The sequence below is a fragment of the Triturus cristatus genome, chromosome 2_2 (genome assembly GCF_964204655.1).
Source record: "Triturus cristatus chromosome 2_2, aTriCri1.1, whole genome shotgun sequence".
In the NCBI taxonomy this organism is placed as follows: Eukaryota; Metazoa; Chordata; class Amphibia; order Caudata; family Salamandridae; genus Triturus; species Triturus cristatus.
The window spans coordinates 711,496,691-711,520,416 of NC_140582.1; the positions used below are offsets into that span (position 1 = coordinate 711,496,691).

General features: G+C 44.7%; 1 protein-coding gene across 7 annotated transcripts in view; it reads right to left on the minus strand.

Moving 5' to 3' along the window:
• Positions 1-23,726, minus strand: part of CENPU (centromere protein U) — a 620,628-nt gene that overhangs the window by 530,683 nt on the left and 66,219 nt on the right. Inside the window, exon 1 of one of the 7 annotated variants that reach the window (XM_085641912.1) lies at positions 3,777-4,064. The exons of 2 other annotated variants lie outside the window; for them this stretch is intronic. The gene's annotated coding sequence lies outside the window, so the exon portion shown is untranslated. Of the gene's footprint in view, positions 1-3,379; positions 3,685-3,776; positions 4,065-23,726 lie in introns of those variants that run through there. 4 more of the 7 variants (XM_085641916.1, XM_085641917.1, XM_085641918.1 and 1 more) reach the window with 4 other exon arrangements.

A 23,726-nucleotide genomic window follows, 5' to 3' on the forward strand; every position in this document is an offset into this window, starting at 1 on the left:
GAGGCTCGATTAAATAGCCATCTGACAAGAATTAAGTTTATTAATATACACATTTATTGTCATATTGCTCACTTTATATGGTGTTGTAAATCCACATGTAGAATAAATCAGACTTCATTGGAACAGCTAAGTGTCCATAATTACTTAATGTGTAGGTATTATACTCATGGCTGACTAAAACGTGTCAGAACATACCACGTGATTCGCCATGGGTTTTAATAGGGAATGCAATGCCCCTTGATGTAGAAAGGACATTAACACAACATAAGATCAATCATATGATTTGTGTTTTTTGTATTTAGTTTTTTGAGGCGTTTTGGTGCACAGCACAATATATTTTTGCACATTACAAGATGGCTGACTTAGGAATACCGTAACTTTATCGGCGAAAATCAACGTTGTATATATTGATCGAAATACATACACAAAAAATATAGGATGTTCTCGTATGCTTCAGCAGCCAATAATAATATATTGTGTCATGTAATAATGAAGAAAATAGAGATAAATCAATTCGCTATTTTTTTTTTTTAAATAAACATCCGGGTGACGTGAGAGCCGCTATATAAACAAATGGACTACCGGAAGTTCAGTTACTACCAGAACCCCGGATATCCGTTGACGCAGGGAGGCCGCGTACACATTTTCAGGTATGCAGAAGAAAGAACTTGCTTTTTCTTTTTCACCAAAGCGGGAGACTTTGGTTCTTTTAAAAAAAGCGCTAGGGATTTCATCCTCTTTCCCGTTCAGCCGGCACTCTATAGGACGGTTGTTACAATTGTTAATTATACGTTTGATCCATCCACGTATGATTTCAGCGTTTTCCCTTTATAAGTTTAAGAAAACTTTTTGTTCCCGTAAATATTACTTTATCGAAAAGATCCAACAGTATTTAGTTAATAACACAAGAAGTCATAGTGATAGGTAGACTTTCTATAACAAAAACTGGAATCAGTATGTCATTCTACTTGCATAGATATCCAAAAGTACTCATTAATACAAAGGGGATACTTAAATCAGTTTTTCAGACTACTATGATATCGTGAATGCGACATCAAAAGCATCACAATAAAGAGAAGCCATCCTAAGAAATGAAATTAGCTTCCACTCGACTCTTATAATTGGTGAGCTTATATCTGTAATGAATTGTGTCTGAGTCCTAGTTCCACGCAATAATATGTACTGCTATATACATATACACTTTTTATTTTTTGAACTTCATAGATAAAAGAGTTTGGATTGATATCATCTATACTTTTAAACCACATAAACGGTGGCGTCAACGGATATCGAGAAAAACAACCAATCATCTATGGGTAAAACGAACTGTATTAAAAACGAGCTCTTTAAGCATTATAAATAATTCTGTTGACAAGTTACATATACCGCCCTTTTTTCTTATCATTTAGAAACGCCCTATATCGAGACCATAAAGTTGACGATAAGGTGCCAAAAAGGATTTTGTAACTAAGAAAACTTAATTCCTTATAAAATTAAGGTACGAAAAAATATCTATATCCACGTATAAAACTGTACTGTAACCGCATCAATGTAGTGCTAAGGATGCTTTTAATATAGCAAAATTTGGGTCCTTATTGTTTTGTGGGGTTTATTTAAACCATGTGACGATAATCTTTTTAATCAAATGAGTAACGAATAGTAAAAATAAACTTGGGGTAGTAGCAAATGTATAAGGCTTTAGTATACACAGTACATGTAAGGTTATCTGTTTTTATATGTATTTTCATGTATAGATTTTATGAAAATTCTTGGTCCTGAGGAAGGTGAAACCATAGAATTGAACACCGAAACGCTGCGTCGACTGTCTGTTTTTATTCTTAATGCTAGATTGTAACCCTCATGGGAGGAAAATTACATGTAGCACGTGATTAACTACACAAAATGTTTTTAATAAAAATTCGTTTTTAACTATGATTATATTGAATAGTATGTCTTTTTGAAACTGCATGCTGTACTGTGTTATAATTATAAAAGTCTTTATCTTAGTAACCCCATACGATATAGTGATCGTTCTGAAAAATATCATTAATGGAAGAGTAGGCTAAGTATGAGCTTTGTTTTGCATATATGCTTCTTTCTCTTGGGGAACTTTTGTTTTGTTGTGGCATTTTACTTACCTCGTCCCTAAAAACTTCAAGGGGTACCTCCCTTTCTTAGTTGGATATTGAAATGGATCTAACATTGAGATAGAGCCCTTTAAAGGGCACTCCTAACCCACCCCCCAAATCCCTCTTATACCCCTTCTCATGTGTGTTCCGCGAGGGTTTAAGGGGGGGGGGGGGAGAGGGGGAGACGTATAGTTGTGGATTGAGGGATGTAAGTGTACATTCTTCCTGATCCCATCCACACCCTAGGCATTTCCCTACCGGGGAGGCACTCCCTGCTTGGAGGTTAATTAACCCTCCTACACAAGGTGCAAGATGCCCGAGTTCCACCAGCCTCTCATGGGAATAAATCAGCCTAGGCAGCAGGGGTCTCTGTTTGTAAACGGGCGGCATTCCCTGGCAGCCGGCAGCGTTCCGGTGCGGACGGGCGCAGATGGGCTTGCCCCAGGCGCGTCCGCTGCGCAGCCGGAAATTTATAGCTGAGAGGGCCAACCACTAGAGCGCCAACTGCTTCCTTGGCGCCCCACGTGGCTGACAAAGCTAAAGGGCGGACTCTCTCCACATCAATCAATCGGAATAACCGATTGCGGTGGACCGGAGAGCCGTCCTCGCTGCGCGTTACAAAAGACTCCGTTGCCCCTACCCAGTAAGTTTTTTAAATACATTTAAAAGCCTCCACAAGTGCAAACAGACCCCAGATAAAAACAGTTCAAACAATTAAGTGGGCAGGATTTATAGAGAACAACATCCCCCAGCAAAGGTATGATGATCTCCTGTGGTGTGAAGCCAAGGGAGAGACACAGCTAAAGAAGAAACAAATACTGCCATCTGAAAGAAATGTAAATGTTTGCAATTGGTTAAACAGCAAATGTAAAGGCTAATTGGGAGCAGGTATATGCTTTAATTGATGGAGTCACTGGAAGCTTCATGGTGCAAAGATTTGTTCTTTTTGAAAGGCTAGAAAAGGGTGCTACCAGCTGTGTTCTAGAATCTGTACTTTTAATGGGCACTTACATAAAATGCAGGCACTAGGCACAGCCAGATTCCATATTACTACAATATATCTTAAATGCAAATTCTGCCTGAGGTGTTTGGAGCGTTTTACACGAGCACCCGATTAAATTTTATTTAAGTCCGCCCCCTCCGTACTCAAACCTGGTCCCAAGTTTTCAAGTACGTTAGCCATTAGGCCACATCTCCTCCTCCAGCAGCCTATCTTATACTATGCATAACACAGTTTTAAAATAACTTACATTAGTCACAGTGCTTTCTTTCACAGGCTGAGACCTCATAGTTCTTTAAGTACACAAGTCAGTATCCCCACTGTACCAACCAGGCTTCAATGCTGTACCTCGGGTTACACACACATCTGGGGTGATACGTAAAATAAGTATTTCCCCATCAATTAGTTTAATTAGCATTCAAGGTTTGCGCTTGTCCTATAGTTACTTGCAAGTGAAAAACCCAAAAAATAGTTACAGAATATGTTGTTCTTTTCACCCAGGATCTTGACCCCGCCCCAAAATTCAGTGACTCCGGCGCTCCGCCCCCATTCCACTCAGGCTCGTAGTTGCCGGACTTTTTATGCACTTCAACCGCTAACAGAAAATACACAGGTTAACTGGATATGGTGCAATTAACTCAGCCTACCTTCCAAATTCCACGGAGCAGCCCAGGACGCTTGGATCAGCTTGTAATAAATAGCCTTATCGTACCCTATCAATCCTGGAGTGAGAACAAGAAGAGTCTCACGACCAGGGGTATGCGCCGTGGGAGCTGTAACCTAAACGAGAAAGTCAGAAAAGCTGCACGGGAGCCTGCCCGTGTTTGAACAAGCGAATCCCGTTGACAGGGAGTCCCGGACAGAGTAGCGAGTCGAGGTAGTGTCGGTGTGCTGATAGAAACACAGCTTCAACGAATTGAGTGCAACTAGCTTCAACGAATTGAGTGCAACTGTGGCGGCCATCTTGAAAAGCTAAGTTTCTTTATCTTCGGTCAAGGAGACTATACATCGAGGCTGCACCTCCGTAGAACAACTGCTAGTAACCATTAGCTAATTATGTAGTTTTTAAACACAATACGTAAGGGATGATTTACTTCACCTAAGCTTCCTTTAAAATATTTTCCTATTGGAATTTTACTAAAACAAAAATATCCCATCAAGGTAATTTCGTAGTGGTAGGTGCTGTGTATTTGGTGTCCCAGGGATGACGTATATACGTCGGTGGTATTCCAAGTTCGAATAGTGTTAGCCTCTGGCACACTAAAATCAAATGCATCTAGTTCATTTGTATGTGTTTGAGATTTCACAATTTGTATTTTATTCATTCAACCTATTGTTCAGTTGTAGTCCTTAGCCACAAAGCCAAAATGTGTTTCGTCGCATAAGGGAATTTACCCGCGACTTCTTCGGGGCTGTTTGATTTTAAGTTGTCCTCCTTAATGGTGGTTGTAATTTCATTACAGTATGGAGATAATATGTTCTGTAGGTAAATTCCCTGTTATCCAGTCTCAAGTCAAGTCTGGATGGAAATATGATACAGCTCCAAGTATGAGGTAAATTCTGTTTGTGTACTCTTATCCTGTACAAAGACAAGTAGTTCCATATGCGAGGAGCGAGTACGCCCATTCCACACGCTGAGGATTGAGCGTATTCGCTTGTCACACATGAAACTACTACATTTAAGGCACCCCTAAGGTAGGCCCAAGGTACCCTCCTGGACATGATGCAATTTATGTGAAAGGTAGGACGTGTACTGGTGTGTTTTACACATCCTGATAGTGAAGTACTGTGTATTTCATTTTTCACTATAGGCTAGCATGGGAGCTGTACTGTAACATCTTACAAGTGTAACTTTCCATTGGGACAGGATAGAGAAATGGAGTTTAGGCTCTCTGAACTTGGAATTCAATAACGTATCTTTTAGTAAAGGTGTTTTTTTTAATCCTGTGTTCGAAAATGCCACTTTTAGAAAGTAGGCATTTTCTTGTTTAACCATTCTGTGTGCTTCTGCCTGTTTGTGTATTCAGTGTCTGGTTTTGCAGGGACAAGGATTGGGCTCTGCAGTCATTGTAGACAGTCCCAAGGAGTGGTTGAGGTGTGTCATGGCTTTCCTGAGTGACTCATATCTGGGCTAAATAGACCTGGTCTGCATTTAGAGTGATGGGAGGAATTTCACTAGCATCTGAATTGGCTGTGTCTCCCTTGCACAAAGCAGTCTCCACCTCCTGTAGTGAAGCTAGGCCAGATATGACAGAACTGGTTTGGACTAGGCTCAGAGACCCTTGTCTCAAGAGAAAATGGGGTATAAGTATGAGACCTTAAACCCGAGAACTTTAGATTACTTCTGGAATCAAGAGGGACATCTGTCAAGGAGAAGAGCTGTAGAGCTGTGAGGAGAAGTACTACCCCTTTGCTGTGTGTGCTTTGCTCGGTTGGCCTGCAGTTACTTCTTCTGCCAAGGAGAGGACAAAGTACTTGACCTGGCTGTGTATCCTGCTTGTGAGAAGCTGGCATGGTATATGATGTCTACTTATGTAAGTGGACACCGTGCACAGTCCAGACAACCCTTATGGTGATTTAAGAAGTCTTAGACAACCTTAGAAAGCTCTCTAAATGGTAGCTGTGGAGAGCAGCCTTCAGGCTTAGTCCAGAAGGAGTGTACAGCAGTTTGTTTTACCAGAATGCAATCTTATATGTATAGATGAAGTGAAAAAGAAATACACAAGGTATCAATATGTATTTATTATGTACTACTCTCTAACACATACAAATATCTATTACCCAGAGATATGCACTGTGCACACAATACTTTGCAAAGAAATTAAGTAAATAGCTCAGAATACACAATTAACCCCAGGGGGGACCCAACCATATACTAAGAAAGTGGTATAAGAACCCTGACTCGGGTCAAGACAATGTCAAGAGGATATATGAAGTGCTGGCCACCCAAGGTACCACCCAATGTGAGTGACTAGGAACCCCATGTAGAGCGTGTGCAGTGTAGGAACACAACCGTGTGCTCTGTACAAGTCAACGTGTGAGTCGCGGTTGGATTTTTAAAGATAAGAGACCCTTCCCAGTAGACCCTGAATAAACCCCATGAAAAACAGCAGGTTGGAAAGCCACCCCACCCACGGACACCCTAGTACCCACGTTACCTACACCAGGGAAGTTGGGTGCATAGGTGTAAAGTGGCATCGGCAACCGCCGTCAAACCCAATGGAGGACTTCAGGAAAGTGCCTCTGCTGAAGAAGGAGAGAGTGTCCGGTGGAATCCGAATGTGGATTCTAGTTGAGAGCTACCTGCAACCAGAGGGGCCAGAGTCTATGTCACTCAGGAGTGACCAGAAGAGTTGGAAGACGAATGCCCTCCGATGTCGGGTGTTGCAGGAGAGATGACGATGACCTTGACTCTGCAGCTGTGAAGACCAGGCGACACTGAGGAAGACCAGGAGCCATGCACCAGCTGTCCCACGTCGGATGTCGAGTGCTGAGGGGTTGGTGTCCAGCAGGAGCACAAACAAGCCTTGGCAAATGCAGCCAATGCAGAAGTCAAAAAAGGTGCAATGTCGGGACCAGCAAGGTCCAGGGGACTCACCACAAGCAGGGGAGTCAGGGCAGTCCCCGAGCAATCAGGGGAGCCCAAAAGAAATAAAGGTGACCCTCAACAGGACCCACAGGCCGGATGCACTGGAGTCGCAAGAGGACCTCGAGCAGCTCACCAAAATTTGCAGGCCACGGTGCAAACGATGCAATGTGGATGAAGACTTTGGTCCCTGGAGGTGCTTGAGGTTGGGGCTACTTGGAGCCCGAAGATCTTGGTGGAAGGAAGCCAACAAGCCTTTGCAACTGCAAGTCGACAGTGCACAGCGGTTTGATTCCTGCGGCTCCCACGAGGGATACTGGCCTCAAACTTGGCGAGAGAGCAGGGCAGCCCTCCAGAGCTGTGAAGAACCACCACCTGTGTTGTAGAACCTTTCGGAGTCCATAGGAGCTCAGGATCGGCAGACATGTCAGCTTAGTTGTGGTGCCTTCAAATGCAGGGAAGTGACTCCTTCACTTCAAGGGAAATTCCTTCAGGTGTCTTTGATGCCCATAGGCCTAGGAAGGGTCCTATATGGTGCATAGGGACAGACGATGCAGCAGACTGGAATGGAGACTAAGTTGATCCCAAACGAAGTACAGAGTGTCCAGACAGTAGAAGAAGTGGTGGTGTCTGAATTGAATCTTGTTCCACGACTAATCTAGGAACCCACCCACAGGTAAGCGCTTAAGTATCCTAAGGAAAGGGTTGGGACGATTCAGGGGACCCTCCCAAGGATGTGTCTGGACAGGGGGGAGGTTACTCCTATGTCCTTTGTCCAGTTTGTTGCCAGAGCGGAAGCCAGCGACTCCCAGAGCTGGTTTGAACTGGACTATGCAAGAAGGCACAAATGTGCCCCTCATGCAGACTCAGTGGTGCTGGCAAGCGCACCCACCCGGTCCCAATACACTTACTCCTGTCTGGGAGGTGGTCACACCTCCCTGTGACAGGATGCCTATTGTTTTGCCTTCCCCTGCTTGAGCTTGGCCCAGCAGCAGGAGGTCAGAATTGTGTCTCTGGTCGGCAGCAACCATTTTGTGCTGTCCAGGTCTACAAGGCTGGCACCAGGAACACTGAGAGCCTAACGGAGGGCTCTTCCAGTGCTTGGAATCATACCTCCCACACCGTTTACGGTTTGGGGTATGATTATGGTGTGGGGGTATGATTCTAACATGTTTGATACCAAACATGATAGGATTAGTTTCAGCCAGTTTTGCGATGGTCATCGCGTAATTATTTGGTGCACCTCTATTGGTATATGTCTGTTTCATTTACAACCCGGGAGAATGGACTCCGTAGGCTGTAGGGGTGTCCTGCTCATGCAGGGACACCCTCACACGTAGAACCAAGCACCCTGCCTTCAGGATTGCAAAGGCCTGCTATAGGAGTGACTTATAGGTTTTAAGTGCAGTGACCCTAGATATGGGGGAGGATGTGGTCTGACGGCTAGATTGCTCACTTTGGTGCTGGAAACCAAGGTTCGAGCCACCGGGTCGCGTCCACATCCTGTGATTCTGGGCAAATCACTTAATCTCCCCGTGCCTTAATGTGTCCTTGTGTAACGTAACCGGTGCTCATGTAAAGTGCTCCAATACCTTCGGGTCGAGTTCGCGCTATATACATCTGCATAAAAAAAATATATATATATATACCTGCTCGCACCAGCTTACACAGGCTGCAATGGGAGGCCTCTAGTTCCATTTTGAATGGTCTCCCATGGGTGGCATAATGCATGCTTCAGCCCATGGGGACCTATGGGGTACATATGTCCTGGGTACCTTAGTACCATATACTAGGGACTTATAAGTATACCCCAGTATCCAATCTGGGATGTACCTAAGTACTTGACATAACAATTTAAGGGAGAAAGCAGATAGACTGGGGTCCAGATTAGCAGTATCCCAGTCAGACTAGTCAATTCCAGCTTAGCACCAGGCAAAAAGTGGGGGTAACCATAAAAGCAGATCCTACTTTCCTACACAACCCCCCCCCCCCCCCCCCCAACGTAAGGAGATGAGACTTATCTTGCCCAGCTTAGTCTTCATTTTCTAAGTGGAAATATATGGGGGGTCCATCTGCATTGGCATGGTTACTCCCAGGTCTATGTTCCACTGTATAGTCCATCCCCTGTAGGGAAATGGACCAACTCAAAAGTTTGGGGGTTTTACCCTTCATCTGTTTAAGCCATAAAGTGGGGCTCATGGTATGTCTGAACAATGAAGTGAGGGCCAAACAAGTATGGCCTTAACTTCTTTAGGGCCCAGACCACAGCAAAGGCCTCCCTCTCTATGGCTGACCAACGTTTTTCTCTGCTGGTCAACCTTCTGCTGATAAAAGCTACTGGTTGATCCTGGCCCTCTGCAGTCAGTTGTGATAACACAGCCCATACCCCTAACTCAGATGCATCTGTTTGCACAATGAAAGTTTTTGAGTAATCAGGACTTTGCAGAATGGGAGCAGTGCACATGGCCTGCTTGAGGTAAAAAATTGTCTTTTGACAGCTTACTGTCAACTGAACTTTCGTGGGCATTTTTTTTAATGTCAGATTATTCAGGGGAGTCACTATGGGCCCATATCCCTTTACAAATCTTCTGTAATACACAGTCAGGCCCAAGGAAGCTCTGACCCAAGTCTGGGTAGTTGGAGCAACCCATTCCATGATGGTCTGGATTTTTTTCCTCTGAAGTGGTTTAACCTGGCATCTACCTACTAGGTGGCCCAAGTACACAACATTGCTCTGCCCTATCTGGCACTTAGTAGCCTTGATAGTGAGGTCTGCTTTCTGCAGAGCCTCCAAAACATTCTGGAGGTGGACAAGATGATCCTTCCAGGTGGAGGTAAAGACAGCTATATCATCTAGGTATGCTCCAGGCCTGTGAGAACTTTGTTCACCAACCTAGGGAATGTGACAAGTGCATTCTTCAAACCAAAAGGCATTACAATAAATTGATAATGCCAACTGGGGGTTGAAAATGCAGTTTTTGGCTAGGCATCCTCAGCTAGTCTGAATTGCCAGTAGCCAGCAGTTAGGTCAAATTTACTCAGAAACTTGGCAAAGCCAGACTATCAAAAAGTTAATCTGCCCTTGGAATTGGGTGAGCACCAGTCCTAGTGACTGCATTGAGTCCTCTGTAGTCTACACAAAACCTAAGTTCTCTTTTTCGACCCTTGGTGTGAGGTTTAGGTACTAGGACTACTGGGCTAGCCCAAGGGCTATCTGAGGGCTCAATTTCTCCCAACTCCAGCATCTTCTGGACCTCTGTCCTGATTCAATCTCTGACATGGACAGGCTGCCTGTAGATTTTATTTTAACAGGTAGACTTTCACCTGTGTCCACTTCATGGATATACCAGGTGGTCTGACTGGGTGTCAGAGAAAACACATGCCTGAATTGATTGAGGACTTTCCTGCAATCAACCCTCTGCTGATCAGTGAGGCTGCCTGCCAATGCCACACCATCTACTGATCCGTAATCAGAGTTCTGAGAGAGGAGATCAGGGAGAGGGTCACTCTCTTCCTCCTGTCCCTCATCAGTTGCCATGAGCATGCCCATGTCAGCCGTGTCAACAAAATAGTTTTAGACTGTTCACAAGAAGTACCCTATGGGGACTTCTGGGAGTGCCAAGGTCCACCAAATAGGTGACCTCAGCCTATTGTTCAAGTATAGTGTGGGGTCCACTCCATTTGTCCTGGAGAGCTGATGGGGCCACAGGCTCCAACTCCTACACTTTCTGACCTGGCTGGTAAACAGCCAGGACAGCCTTTTGGTCATGCCAAGCTTTTTGAAGTTCTTGGCTGGCCTCCAGGTTTTTGCTTGCGTTCTTCATGTACTCTTCCATGCGAGAACGCAGGCTTAGTACATAGTCCACTATGTCCTGTTTGGGAGGTTTGAGAGGTAACTCCCATCCCTCCTTCACCAGACACAAGGGACCCCTAACTGGATGTCCAAACAGAAGTTCAAAAGGGCGGTAGCCAGCCCCCTTCTGAGGAACCTCTCTGTAGGCAAAGAGAAGGCATGGTAGTAGGACATCCCATTTTCTCCTAAGCTTTTCTGGGAGACCCATGATCATGCCCTTTAGGGTCTTGTTGAACCTTTCAACAAGCCCATTGCATTGATGATGGTAGGGTGTGGTGAATTTGTAATTCACTCCACACTCTTTCCACATTACAGTTATATAACTTAACATGAGGTTGGTACCTCTGTCAGTTAGAACCTCCTTAGAGAAGCCCACTCTGGAAACAAATTCCCAAGAGGGCCCTTGCCAGGAGCTGTAGTGGTCTTAAGAGGAATAGCTTCTGGGTATCTAGTGGCATCGTCCCCCACCACTAGAATATAACTGTGCCCAGATGCTGTTGGAGGGTTCATGGGACCAATAATGTCAATACCAACCCTCTCAAAGGGAACCCCAACCACTAGAAGTGGAATTAAGGGGGTCTTTGTGATGCCATCTGACTTACCACTGCTTTGGTAAGTGGCTCAGGAGTGACAAAACTCCTCAGTGTCCTCAGATATATGGGGTCAGTGAAAGTGAGGGACAAGTCTGTCCCAAGTCTTGCTTTGCCTTAAGCATCCTGCCAGAGGAATATCATGTGCAAGGGTGAGCAGGAAACCTCTAAACTTCTGGGTATAACCAACCTCCTGGTGGCACCAGGCTTGGGGTCTTTACCATTTGAGTAAAGAATTCCTTCATCCCAATAGATCCTATGGGCCCACTGATATTTCCTGTGGCCTCAGCAGCAGCTTGCTGTCTGAGGGGTTCAAGAGAGGGGCAGGTTTGTTGCTCTAAACTCAAATCTGCTCTGGAAGGGCCCACTGCCCCCAAGAACTCAGCCTGATGAGCCCCAAGCTTCTCTGGGGCATTACCTTCACAGAGGCTAAGATAATCTCCCTCAAGAGACTGATCTATACTCTGAGTCTGTGTGGAGGGCAAAGCCTTACCGTTGCTGCGCCTTTTCTTGGAAGGCACCTGGTCCATTGTTCCAGGATCCAGGGCATGTTCAGTGGTAAGCTGTTTGGCCTGAGCCCTTGTCACAGCAAACACACTTGCAGAGATGCCAAACATTTCTGCATGAGTCCTGAACTCTACTTCCGCCCAGGGTGAAGTTTCCAAATCATTGCCCAACAAACAATCTACAGGTAGGTATGAAGATACCACAACCTTCTTAGGTACAATTACCCCTCCCCAGCTGAGATTCACAACTGCCACAGAATGGTCAGTCGTGACATTGCTAACATTGGTCACTTGGTACACTTGTCCAGGTATGATTTGGTCAGGGGACACACGTTTCTCTGTCACCATTGTGACTTTGGCCCCAGTGTCACTATAGGCCATTGCCTCTTTTCCATTTATCAAAGGCTGTTGCTGTACTTGCCCAAGTTAGTTGGACTTACCAGTAAGGTGGCAAGATCTATGCCACCATCACAGACCAAAACAGTCTGAGCTGGAGTTCTGACTAAGTCAGACCCCACCTCCAAACCGAAGCTTAACCATATTAATCCCTTGTTTGCTGTACTACCACTTGTACTGGAGCTAGGGGGAGCAGTTGTCTTAGGAACCGTGGTAGTAGAAGTTTCCTTGGCCTTTGGACAATCAGCATCCTTTGTCCAATAGGTGTTTACCTTACAGATATAGCACCAAGGTTTCTTTTTGTCTTTCTTGGATGTTTGTGACCGGGCTGCAGGTCTTTCGGGCCCTTGCTAATACTCTTTCTTGTCCTTGACCTTGACCCCACCCTTATATTGAGTTTTAGAAGATTCTTGTTTCTTCTGGTCACCACCAATGCCCTGGTTTTTCTGCTTCACCCTGGTACGAACCCATTTGCCTGCCTTCTTTCCCAATTCTTGGGGGGAGATCAGATCAGAGTCCACCAGGTACTGGTGCAAACGCTGGTTCTGACATTTATTGAGGATCTGCTCCCTCATAATCAAATTGTACAATCCTTGGTAGTAATGCACTCTGCTGCCATGTAGGCAACCATCCAGAGCCTTCTTTAAATTTGTTTATTGAATTTTACATTTTGGTACAATTTAACAAGCATCTACAAATGCCACATATTTGCACACCCTGCATAAAAAGATATATTGTAGAGCTGACTAACATAGTGAGGGCATGTATGCCATAATCGTTTGTGTGCCACATAATGTGTATCGTATGTGATAATGCATTAATAAACGGGGGAAGAAAGAACTGGCACAGTGTTTTGCGCTGCACCACTTGACGCATGTGACAACCCCTACTCGGCTTGGTGTTCCGCTGCGCCCTCTGTGATGCATGCTGTGGCTACGTGCGCTCCTCTTCTACATGCTTAGGGTGTAAGATTGTAGCCATGGCTGGATGTATAAGTATAGTGTAACCCGGTATTGTACGTGAGGCGCATGGCACTTGAGGCAACATGATTCCCCGTACTGTGGAGTACCTAGCAGTGACTGACTTACTCTGTACGAACCATTGGGCCTTGCCTGTCAACTATGTCTTGAGGGGGTACTGGGTGGCTCTGGGCAAACCTGCCAAGAGGTGTGAAGATCCAGCAGTATCGCACCCCACGCCGCTGCCAGTGGGAGCATTCGCAGCCCTAGAGCGTCCTCCCGGTCCAGTGCCCCATTCTCCGCTTGTGCCCAGCACGTCAACGATTGCAGCCAGGCTTTTATACCCGGCGGCCCTGGCGACTTCCAGCGCCTAGTTATTAAGCACTTGCCTACAATGAGCCCAAAGTCTATAAATCTGAAAGTTACTTTATGCTTCTTGGTTCTCCGGTGTAGGTCCAGCAGGCAGGTTTCCCAAGAGCACTCTAATGTGCGATCCGTGCATTCGGCAATGTGCGTTGTGACTGCTGCCCAATAGGTGGTGAGAGTTGTGCAGGCTCACAGCATATATAAACGGTGTGCATCTAGCAATCTACATCTCGGGCATCTGCCCGGCCAAAGTATCTGTTTATCTTGGCTGGCGTCATATATGCCCTCTGAAGAATGTAAAACTGTATTAAACGGAACCGGCCATTCCTTTGGATATGCGTGGGTCCTTCTAGGATGGCCATCCATTCGCGGTCAGTGCACTGCCTCTGCAGGTCTGTGTCCGAGCGCTGCCTGAAAGATGTTAGAGGTTGTGCCAAGTGTGTTTGTATGGAGTCAGCAAACCATTTGGTAAGGTGCCTGCCAGTGCCCAGCTTGTGGAGATATTGAATGGTAAGATGTGTCATGGGTTCTTGAGCCATGTCTCCCCACAAGACTAACAGTGCCCTTATCAATGTGGTGTACAGGAGGAATTTGCCTTGTGGTAGGCTGCTGTTTTCAGCGAACGTGTTGAATGGCACTAATTGCTAGTCCTCATACAGGTCTCTCAGGGTCTGTAACCCTGCAGTCTCCTAGGCAGTGAGCTCTGCGGCGGAGACTGCACAGGTTTGTCTTGGTGTGCCAAGTATGGATAGGGAGGGAGCATACGGGGTAGTCCCCTTCGTGAGCTGCCAACCTTCCAGTGCCTTAATGGCACTATCCACAAAATCTACCCAGTCCTGGGTCTGTTCTTTCTGGGTGTCTCCGAACTTAATCCTGTATTGTTTAGTGGTTAAGCCAAACACATTAATGAGATCACTCTTCAACACTGAGTAATTATCAGCCTCCTCTTCTCTAACAGTGAGGAGCTTATCTCTACCTTTGCCAGCAAAGGAGAGCCACAAGATAGCTGCCCACTGCTCTTGGGGGGCCCTCTGAACTTTACAGGCCCTTTCCAAAGCAGTTATCCATTTGTGGATGTCATCCCCAACATGGTAGGGAAGGACCATCATGTTCAGGTTCCTATGGTCAAAAGAAGTTTCTCTAACTCTAGGGACCTGGTTGCTGCCACCATGGAACTCTAGTCCTAATTTATTCCTAGCTCTCTGGACTTCTAGGGACTCTTTGTCAAGGGCCAACTGCTCTTGCCCGAGCCTATGCCTAGCTTTCTCATGTTCAAGAAGTTGGTATTCCCTAGCCAAAGACTTTTCCCTCTTACTAGATATGGAGGTCCCTACTGAATGTCCTGAAGCATTGGATTCTCTTGAGGAGGATCTAGACCTCCTTGGTCTACTCTGCACTCTCCCAGGAGGAACAAAGGGGGCACCATCTGGGCCACCTGCAGTATCCTCTGGGAGCTCTGAGTTTTCCAGGTGGGAATCATTAGGCTCCTCCTGGTAAGGATTAGAGTCAAGGTCATATGGGTCTGCCTCCTCTGGCCTATCTTCATTCTAATGCCCACCCATTTTCTCCTGTTCGTCTGACCCATTAGTTTTCTGGAGGTCATCTAACAGTAATGCCTCTAGGAGGCGTTGGGTGTTGGCACCTTTCCCCGTCTTCAATTTCCTAGGGGCACACAGAGCTTTCAATTCTTGGAATGAAAGCTCACTGTATCTAGCAGTCAGAGAGCCACTGGCATCTCCTTTTGAAGATATACTAAGTGTGGTGGGTTGTTGCACCTACCTAACCTAGTGGAACTAAACTCTCTGAGGTTGGAGAAAGGGTGTGCTAGTGTTGTGTGTAGATTTAGATTCCATATATAGGTTTCCTGATTTATGCCCTTATATGGGTACAATTCATATTGCCCTTATTTAGGCATAGAAAATCCAGCCCTTATTTAGGCATGGTCCATGCTAACCAAATACAGGCATGGTCTCCTACATCCGTCAAACCACATCACAACGAGTTCTTGGAAAACCAGACTCTTAAGCCTTTAGGAATTTCCCTTGCTTGGATATTGATTTCTCCAAGAACTCATTTATTATGCATGAACATCTATTCCTTAGGGGTTCATTCATGATGTTCCGATGCCCGACTTTTACAACAATACAGGCATTCCTAAACACCTTCAAGGTATAAATATACCTGCACTTGCCCTGGCACACCACGGTTCCGGTACGGTCCAGTTCGACAGCCTACTTGCGGTTCGCCACGGCGAGTTCGGAAGGAGATCAAGTTCCCGCCTGATGCACTGACCAGACGCTCTCATCCTCCTCGCAGAGAATCCAGATCCAGTGTTTCTGACTCCCCTTGCGGGGTGTTAGATATCGAGTCCCGGAAAGAGATTCCAACCTCACACATTCTAAGGTATGGAGCAGACTAGAACTTAGAGAAACTTTTGGCTACTCTTGGCAAAACTAAAACTATAGCTAGCTATACTTTAGAAAACAGCACTTACTTCTTACCTCGTACTACACTTAGGTTAGGTACACTGGGGTAGAACTATTTAGAAGCATCAGATGAGTATTCACATTTTAGCCTGTGTTATTTATGTATGTATTTTATGAATATATGTCATAGCTACAAACCATGCTATTGCAGTATTATTTTATCTTACTGCTAACCCTGTACGTATGGTACTTCGCATCCTGTCTTACGATTGTAGCAGTTCAAATCTCTTGCATGAGAAATTAGACTGTTCAATAAACCCCTTTTTATTGAAACACCCGTTTCTCTATTTCTGTGCAACTCTGTAGAAACGAAGCATGCACGATTGACTGAGTGAAACTGTTATCTATTGTTTTCACGGTTCTGAGATTGTTCCGACTCTGAGGGAAACAAAGTTGTCATGTTTATGCGGTTGTCAGAAACGAATCCCTTCTTGTATATTCGAGAAGTTTCTAGTGACCTCTGAGTTAGCTGGCACACACAAGTAATTAAGTTTAATGTACTCGATAGAGATATACTGACCTCAGACCTATGTTAAAACTATAGTGTATATTATTCCAATGCACAGAGCCTATCAGGGATATAGGAACTACACTACACTAGACCCTAGGCTACCCAACCCTAAGTTCAGTAGAACTTACTATTCTAAGCTTGTATTATATGTGCCTAGTATTGATAGTTTTTCAATTCATCAACACAAAGATTTATCTGGTAAAACAATACAGGCTTAAATCCCAACCGCTGCACACCAATGTGAGAAGCTGGCCTGGTACATGATGTCCACTCATGTAAGTGGGCACCCTGCACCAGTCCAGACAACCCTTATGGTGATTTAAGAGGTCTTAGACAACCTTAGAAAGTTCTCTAAGTGGTAGCTGTGGAGAGTAGCCTTCAGGCTTAGTTCAGAAGAAGTGTAAAGCAGTTTGTTTTACCAGAATGCAATCTTATATGTATAAATTTAAGTGAAAAAGAACCACACAAGGTATTTATAAAAATATGTATTTATTATATAATACTCTCTAACACGTACAAATATCTCCTACCCGGAGATATGCACAATGCACACAATACTTTGCAAAGAAATTAAGTAAATAGCACAGAAAACACAGTGGATCCCAGGGGGGACCAAACCATATACTAAGAAAGTGGTATAAGAACCATGACTCGGGTCAAGACAATGTCGAGAGGACGTAGAAGTGCTGGGGACCCAAGGTGAGTGACTAGGAACCCCACGGAGAGCGTGTGCAGTGTGGGAACACGAACGCGTGGTCCGTACAAGTCAACGTGTAAGTCGCGGTTGGATTTTTAAAGATATAGGACCCTTCCCAGTGGACCCTGAAGAAACCCCGTGGAAGACAGCAGGTTGGAGAGCCACCCCACTCGTGGATTCCCCAGTACCCACGTTACATACATAGGGGAAGCCGGGTTCATAGGTGTGAAGTGGTGACGGAGACCGCCGTCGAACCCAATAGAGGACTTCAGGAAAGTGCCGCTGCTGAAGAAGGAGAAAGTGTCCGGTGGAATCCAAAGGTGGATTCTAGTCGAGAGGTACCTGGAAGCAGAGGGGACAGAGTCTATGTCACTTAGGAGTGACCAGGAGACTTTGAAAACGAATGCCCTTCAATGTTGGGTGTTGCAGGAGAGATGACGATGACCTTGACTCTGCAGCTGTTAGAACCAGGCGACGCTGAGGAAGACCAGGAGCCATGCACGAGTTGTCCCACGTCGAATGTCCAGTCTTGAGTGGTCGGTGTGCAGCGGGAGCACCCGCAAGCCTTGGCAAATACAACCAATTCAGAAGTCGAAGAAGGTGCAATGTCAGGACCAGCAAGGTCCAGGGGACTCACCACAAGCAGGGGAGTCAGGGCAGGCCCCGAACAATCAGGGGAGCCCAAAAGAAACAAAGGTGACCCTCAACAGGACCCAGAGGCACTGGAGTCGCAAGAAAACCTTGAGCAGCTCACCAAAAGATGCAGGCCTAGTGCAAACAATGCGATGTGGACGAAGACTTTGGTCACTGGAGTTGCTTGAAGTTGGGGCTACTTGAAGCCCAAAGATCTTGGTGGAAGGAAGCCAACAAGACTTTGCAACTGAAAGTCGACACGGTGCACAGGGGTTCGCTTCCAGCGGCTCACACAAGGGATACTGGCCTCAAACTTGTTGAGTGGGCAGGGCGGCCTCGAGAGCTGTGGAGAACCACCACCTGGGTTGCAGAACCTTTCGGAGTCCGTAGGAGCTCAGGGGATGCAGATCGGTCAGCTTAGTTGCGGTGCCTGTGAATGCAGGAAAGTGACTCCTTCACTTCAAGGGAGATTCCTTTAGGTTGTTTTGATGCCTACAGGTCTTGGAAGGTTCCTGTATGGTGCCACTCTATTGGTATATGGCTGCTTCACTCACAACCCGGGAGAATGGACTTGTTAAGCTGTAGGGGTGTCTGCTCATGCATGGGCACCCTCACACTTAGAACCAAGCACCCTGCCTTCAGGATTGCTAAGGTCTGTTATAGGGGTGACTTATAGGTTTTAAGTGTATTGACCCTAGATATAGGAAACCTATATTTGTAGTAAGTGGTGCTAACACCAGCTTACACATGCTGCAATGGCAAGCCTGTAGTTCCATTTTGAATGTTCTCCCATGGGTGGCATAATGCATACTTCAACCCATGGGGGTCCTCTGGGGTACCTATTCCCTGGGTACCTTAGTACCATATACTAGGGACTTATAAGGGTACCCCAGTATCCAATCTGGGATGTACCTAAGTACCTGTCAACAATTTAAGGGAGAAAGCAGATAGACTGGGGTCCTGATTAGCAGGATCCCAGTCAGACTAGTCAATAACCGCATAGTACCAGGCAAAAAGTGGGGGTAACCATTAAAGCAGATCCTACTTTCCTACTCTACTTGTGAAGTTTCTCCAACAACTTGTGTGTGCTTGCCTCCTGTTAAGAAGTCTCAGGGACACAAAACACTTCTTGCAACTCTGCTGGATTCTGCCATCTGTGAGTCCTACCCTTGCCTGAGGTGCCTCCCTCCAGGTAAAGGGCCTCTTATCTCTGCAAGAACCGGCACGAAGCATTGCAAAACCTTACCAAGCCTCTCGGAACCAACGCCAGACAACGTGAAGCCTTGACGAGTCCCGAACAGCTGACAGCCTCTCGGGTCCGACGATGGACGACGCAAAGCCTCCCCGCGCAGCCCCCATCACTGATGCCGGATGTCGCAAAGCGACGCATCACCTCCGGTGTGTCACTGATTGTACCTGTGGGCCAAGTTTTTCCACGAAGCACCCGCAGACCATAACTGTCTTGGATTTCGAAACCTCACTTCCCCCTACAGTCCAGATTTGACGCATTACTTCTCCTGCGTGCAGCAGTACTGTTGCATCGCCTCCCCAAGGACTTAGGAACTGACGCATCGCTGTGTATTCCAGCGCTTCCCATCTCTGCGGCTGTTTGGCATTGCTAATTTTGACGCATCTACTGGTACTTTGGTGTCAATTCACGCATCCATAGTTTTCTATGGACCAAGTTGCTTGACAACTATTAAAGTCATATTTTGAATTGTGTATGTTGAATTTATTTTTTATTTTTTCTTGTCTGGTGTAGATAAAGATACTTTATTTTTCCAAAATGGTGTGGTGTCTACTTGTGGTGTTTTCACTGTGTTACTGTGTGTTTGGGTACAAATACTTTACACATTGCCTTTGGGATAAGCCTGTCTGCTCGTGCCAAGCTACCAAGAGGGGTGAGCAGGGTTATATAAAGCGTGTAATCCCCTTATTCTGACTAGAAGCAAGGGTCCCTACTTAGATAAAGGTGCATACCTCGGCCAACTAGAGACCCCCATTTCTAACAATCATGTAATCTACTCTCATCACCTGTAAATTTAAATCTTGAAGCCAGCTGAAACCACCCTGGGATAAGTTTAGTTTTATATTCCCTACCTCTTAGACTACCGAAAGGAGAGACACTGGTAGTGGAATGAGGTGTAGTCAAATAACTAAAAATGTTATCTTCCAAACATTTTGAAGCATTCAAATGAGCAGAAAGTGCAGTTTGTATGCCCTCCTTGAAAATTAGATTGGCCCTCTCAACGAGGCCATTAGAAATGGGACTATAAAGAGCCACTTGCAAGTGTGTAACATCCAAACTTGTCATGAAATGTTTCATCTCGCTTAACACAAAATGTGTACCATTGTCTGTGACAAGAAATTGCGGACAACCTTCAATCAAGAAGTTCTTCTTCAGAAAATCAATTGCTGACTTGATACTGGTTGAAACTACCAAAGAATAGTAGGGTCATATGTCTTCATTGTTTAAGTTAATTAAACCACACAATATATCGGTAAAACTGGGCATGTTACAACAGATTTAATGTAAATCTTTTTGGTAGTCACCAATAATGCATTAGAGGGAAAGGAGATAGTACTTAAACAAATGTGCAATTTTTGATATAAAGTGCTATTGTGCTTTTCATACCATGTTATTATGTGACAAGATACTTGTTCTATTTAGTTTCTCATACAGAAGTAAACATTTTACCAATTAAGGTGCGGATCATAAGCATCGAGACACTTTAGTATAGCGGATGTGCAGGTGTGGATGCCCCTCATGTTAAAAAGTTTTTTTTTAGCAATAAAAGCCGATTTGGTTTTAAAACGGGACATATGCAGATTAGCTGGACAAAGTCCTGCTTTGCTGCACCACATAGACTGCAAGACATTAGACCATTATATAGTAGATCCACTTAGACAAATAATCAACCAAAACAATTAGGAATTTCTGCTTGACCGGTAACAAATGGAAAGGACCTGAAAAATCCAGGGCCACCTTAACCCAGGGGCTTGAAGGAAGGAGAACAGGATGAAGCGGTTTAGTGGAAATAACCCTATGCTTATCTGAAACAATGCATTGAAGACACATCTCAATAAGAGTGGAAACCATCTTGTCCATACCCGGCCACCAGAAACAGTGTCTCAATTTTTTGCAAGTTGCAGATATACCCAAATGGCCACCATGAGCCAATGTAATGAACGCTTGCGTGAATGTATGATGTCACAACGCAAACAATTACAACGCGTGCCTTACAACACGGTTTTTACATCGTAACTACCATTACAACGCATGATTTTACAAGGCATGCCATTACAACGTGTTTTTAGAAACTACCATTACAACGCATAATTCTTTTGGGGCAACAGTGGGGTAAGTGTTGGATAGTGTAGGGGTAAAAATTACTGTTCTCACTCCAGTGAGTGCAACAGTAGGGTAAGTGTTGGATAGTGTAGGGGTAAAAAGTATTATTCCTACTCCAGTGAGTACAACAGTAGGGTAAGTGTTGGATAGTGTAGGGGTAAAAATACTATCCCCATGTACCCCAAAACCAATACCTACCCTAAAACAAAAAAATCCCCATTAATTACCTTACAATGCATTGTAATGGCATGCATTGTAATGGTATGCGTTGTAGTGACATGCGTTGTAATGGAATGCGATGTAAAGGCAGTTGCGTTGTAACAGCTGTGTTGTAAAGGTAGTGCATTGTAATGACTGCGTTGTAATGGTTGTTTCCACGCTCACGTAGAGTAGAAGGTGGTACAAATCATTTACATGCATACAAATTGGACCTTCACATAATAATTCTGCAGCAATATGTGCAAAACTGCATAATTCTTCAGATTGCAATTGGTAAGAAGGGCACCCAACCTTTGTTAGTTAAATACCTTTATTTTTTTTGCAGAGTTTTGACCCGAATCCAATTGGGTATCAGAGCGCTTTACATAGCACCAGTTACATTACATGAGGACACACATTCATTTTTTGTTAGGCACGGGGAGATTAAGTGATTTGCCCAGAATCACAGGATGTTCAGCGTCATTACCGAGACTCGAACCCAGTTCCCCAGATCCGAGGTCGAGCGCCCTAGCTGTTAGGCCAACTCATCTCCCCGAGAAGCATGTCATCCTCAGCAGTGGCTTATTCCAATTCACTCTCCAAAATTATGTCCCGCATGCATTCACAACATCTAACAAAGTAACTACGCATTCCTCATCTCCCATGTCTGCCTCTATAGTGAGACAAACAATCTGCTGTGAAATTCTTTCCACCCTGAATGTATTTCACAGACATGTGGAATTCTTGTAGTTTGGAAAGCAACCTAACCAAATGTACAGATGCTTTTCTCAAACCATTTTCACTCAACAGGTATACAAGTGGCTTGTTGTCAGTGAACAAATCAAAATATGTTCCCCAAATGTATGTTTTATATTTGTCCAGTGTCCAGATACAAGGTAGAGCTTCAAGCTCAAAAGTGCTGTAGTTTACCTTAGCTGTGGATAAAGTAAGTGAAGCATTTCGTCATTTCACAACCATCCACATACTGTCCAAATACAGCCCCAATCCCTTGAAGGCTAGCATCGACAGTAATGAAAAGTTGCTTTTAGGGTCATACGGTTGCAAAGCAGAAGCATTATTTACTAGATCTTTAATGTTCGCGAAGGCTTGATTTGTGGAGATCACTCAAGCTTAGTTCCTTTTTTAACAGAGAGCACAAAGGTTGTTGTAGGAAGGCATAGCCAGGAACAAAACGTACATACTATTCAAAAAGTCCTAAAAATGACCTTAAGGCATCTTTGTCTTTTGGGAAAAGTGCACATTTGATAGCTTTGACATTGCAAGCTTTGAGTTTTATGCCTGTTGCCGAAATTGTGTGGTAAGAATTCAACCTGCTGAACAAATAACTTGCATTTTTCCAACTTTACAGCCATGCTCCTCTAAAACTTTAAGCTCTTTTTCAAGAACAATCAAGTGCTCTTTCTCAGTTTTAGTATACACCAAAATGTCATCTTGGAATGCCTGAACTTAAGATCATTACCAACATGGGTGTTCATCATCCTAAGAGAGCCACTCGCTGCCGATGCGAGACCAAACGCGAGTCTTGAGTACTTAAACGCCCCAAAATGTGTGACAAGTGTAGTCAGTGATTGGGACTCAGGACTGACGGGAATTTAGTTGTAGGCAGAATGAAGGTCAACAGTTGAAAAACGTTTGCATCACTAATGTTGGACATCATTTCTTGTATACATGGAAGCGGGTAACAATCAACCAGTATGTTTTGATTGAGTGACCAAGTCCACACATAAGCTTAATTCTCCTGAATGTTTTCTGGTCAAAGCGACCAGCGAAACCAACTCAGAATAGTCAGTTTGAGCAATGACACCCTCAGTGGTAAGTCTTTCTAGCAACACTTTCAAATCCTCTCTTATGCGTAAAGGATCAGGACATACCTTATGAATAACAGGTGTGACATTTCTTTTAATTTTAATAGTACGTTTGAAACCTTTGACAGTGCCTAAAGTATTACTAAACACACTAGAAAACTTGTTTACCATTGAGTGAATCACTTCATCCTGTGTATCACTAGCCAAAATAGGGACTTCACCTAACACAATAGGAACATCATGACCTGGGCATAAATAAATTCCTAACTTCCCTAGATCCAACCTACCAATAATGTCCCATCCTTCGACTGCTACGTGGACTGCCTACCCAAACACTCAAGGGATGTTACAAAATACCTTGTAAATTCCACATCTTGCTCACCAAAAGCTTTAGGACAAATGTCAGGGGAAGTCAAATTCACATTCTCAGGCCAACATCTCATAAATGTGGAATCAGTTAAAATGGTGACCGGAGCGCCAGGATCCGCCATCATGGTAATGGTTTTACCATCCACAATGGCTTGACAAAAGGGTCCTTTAACATTCCTTATCGAACAAACGGAAGTTAGTGAGAACCACATTGGAGAACCTGTCAACACAGCCTTTAATATCCTCAGAATTGCCTGGCACAACCACAT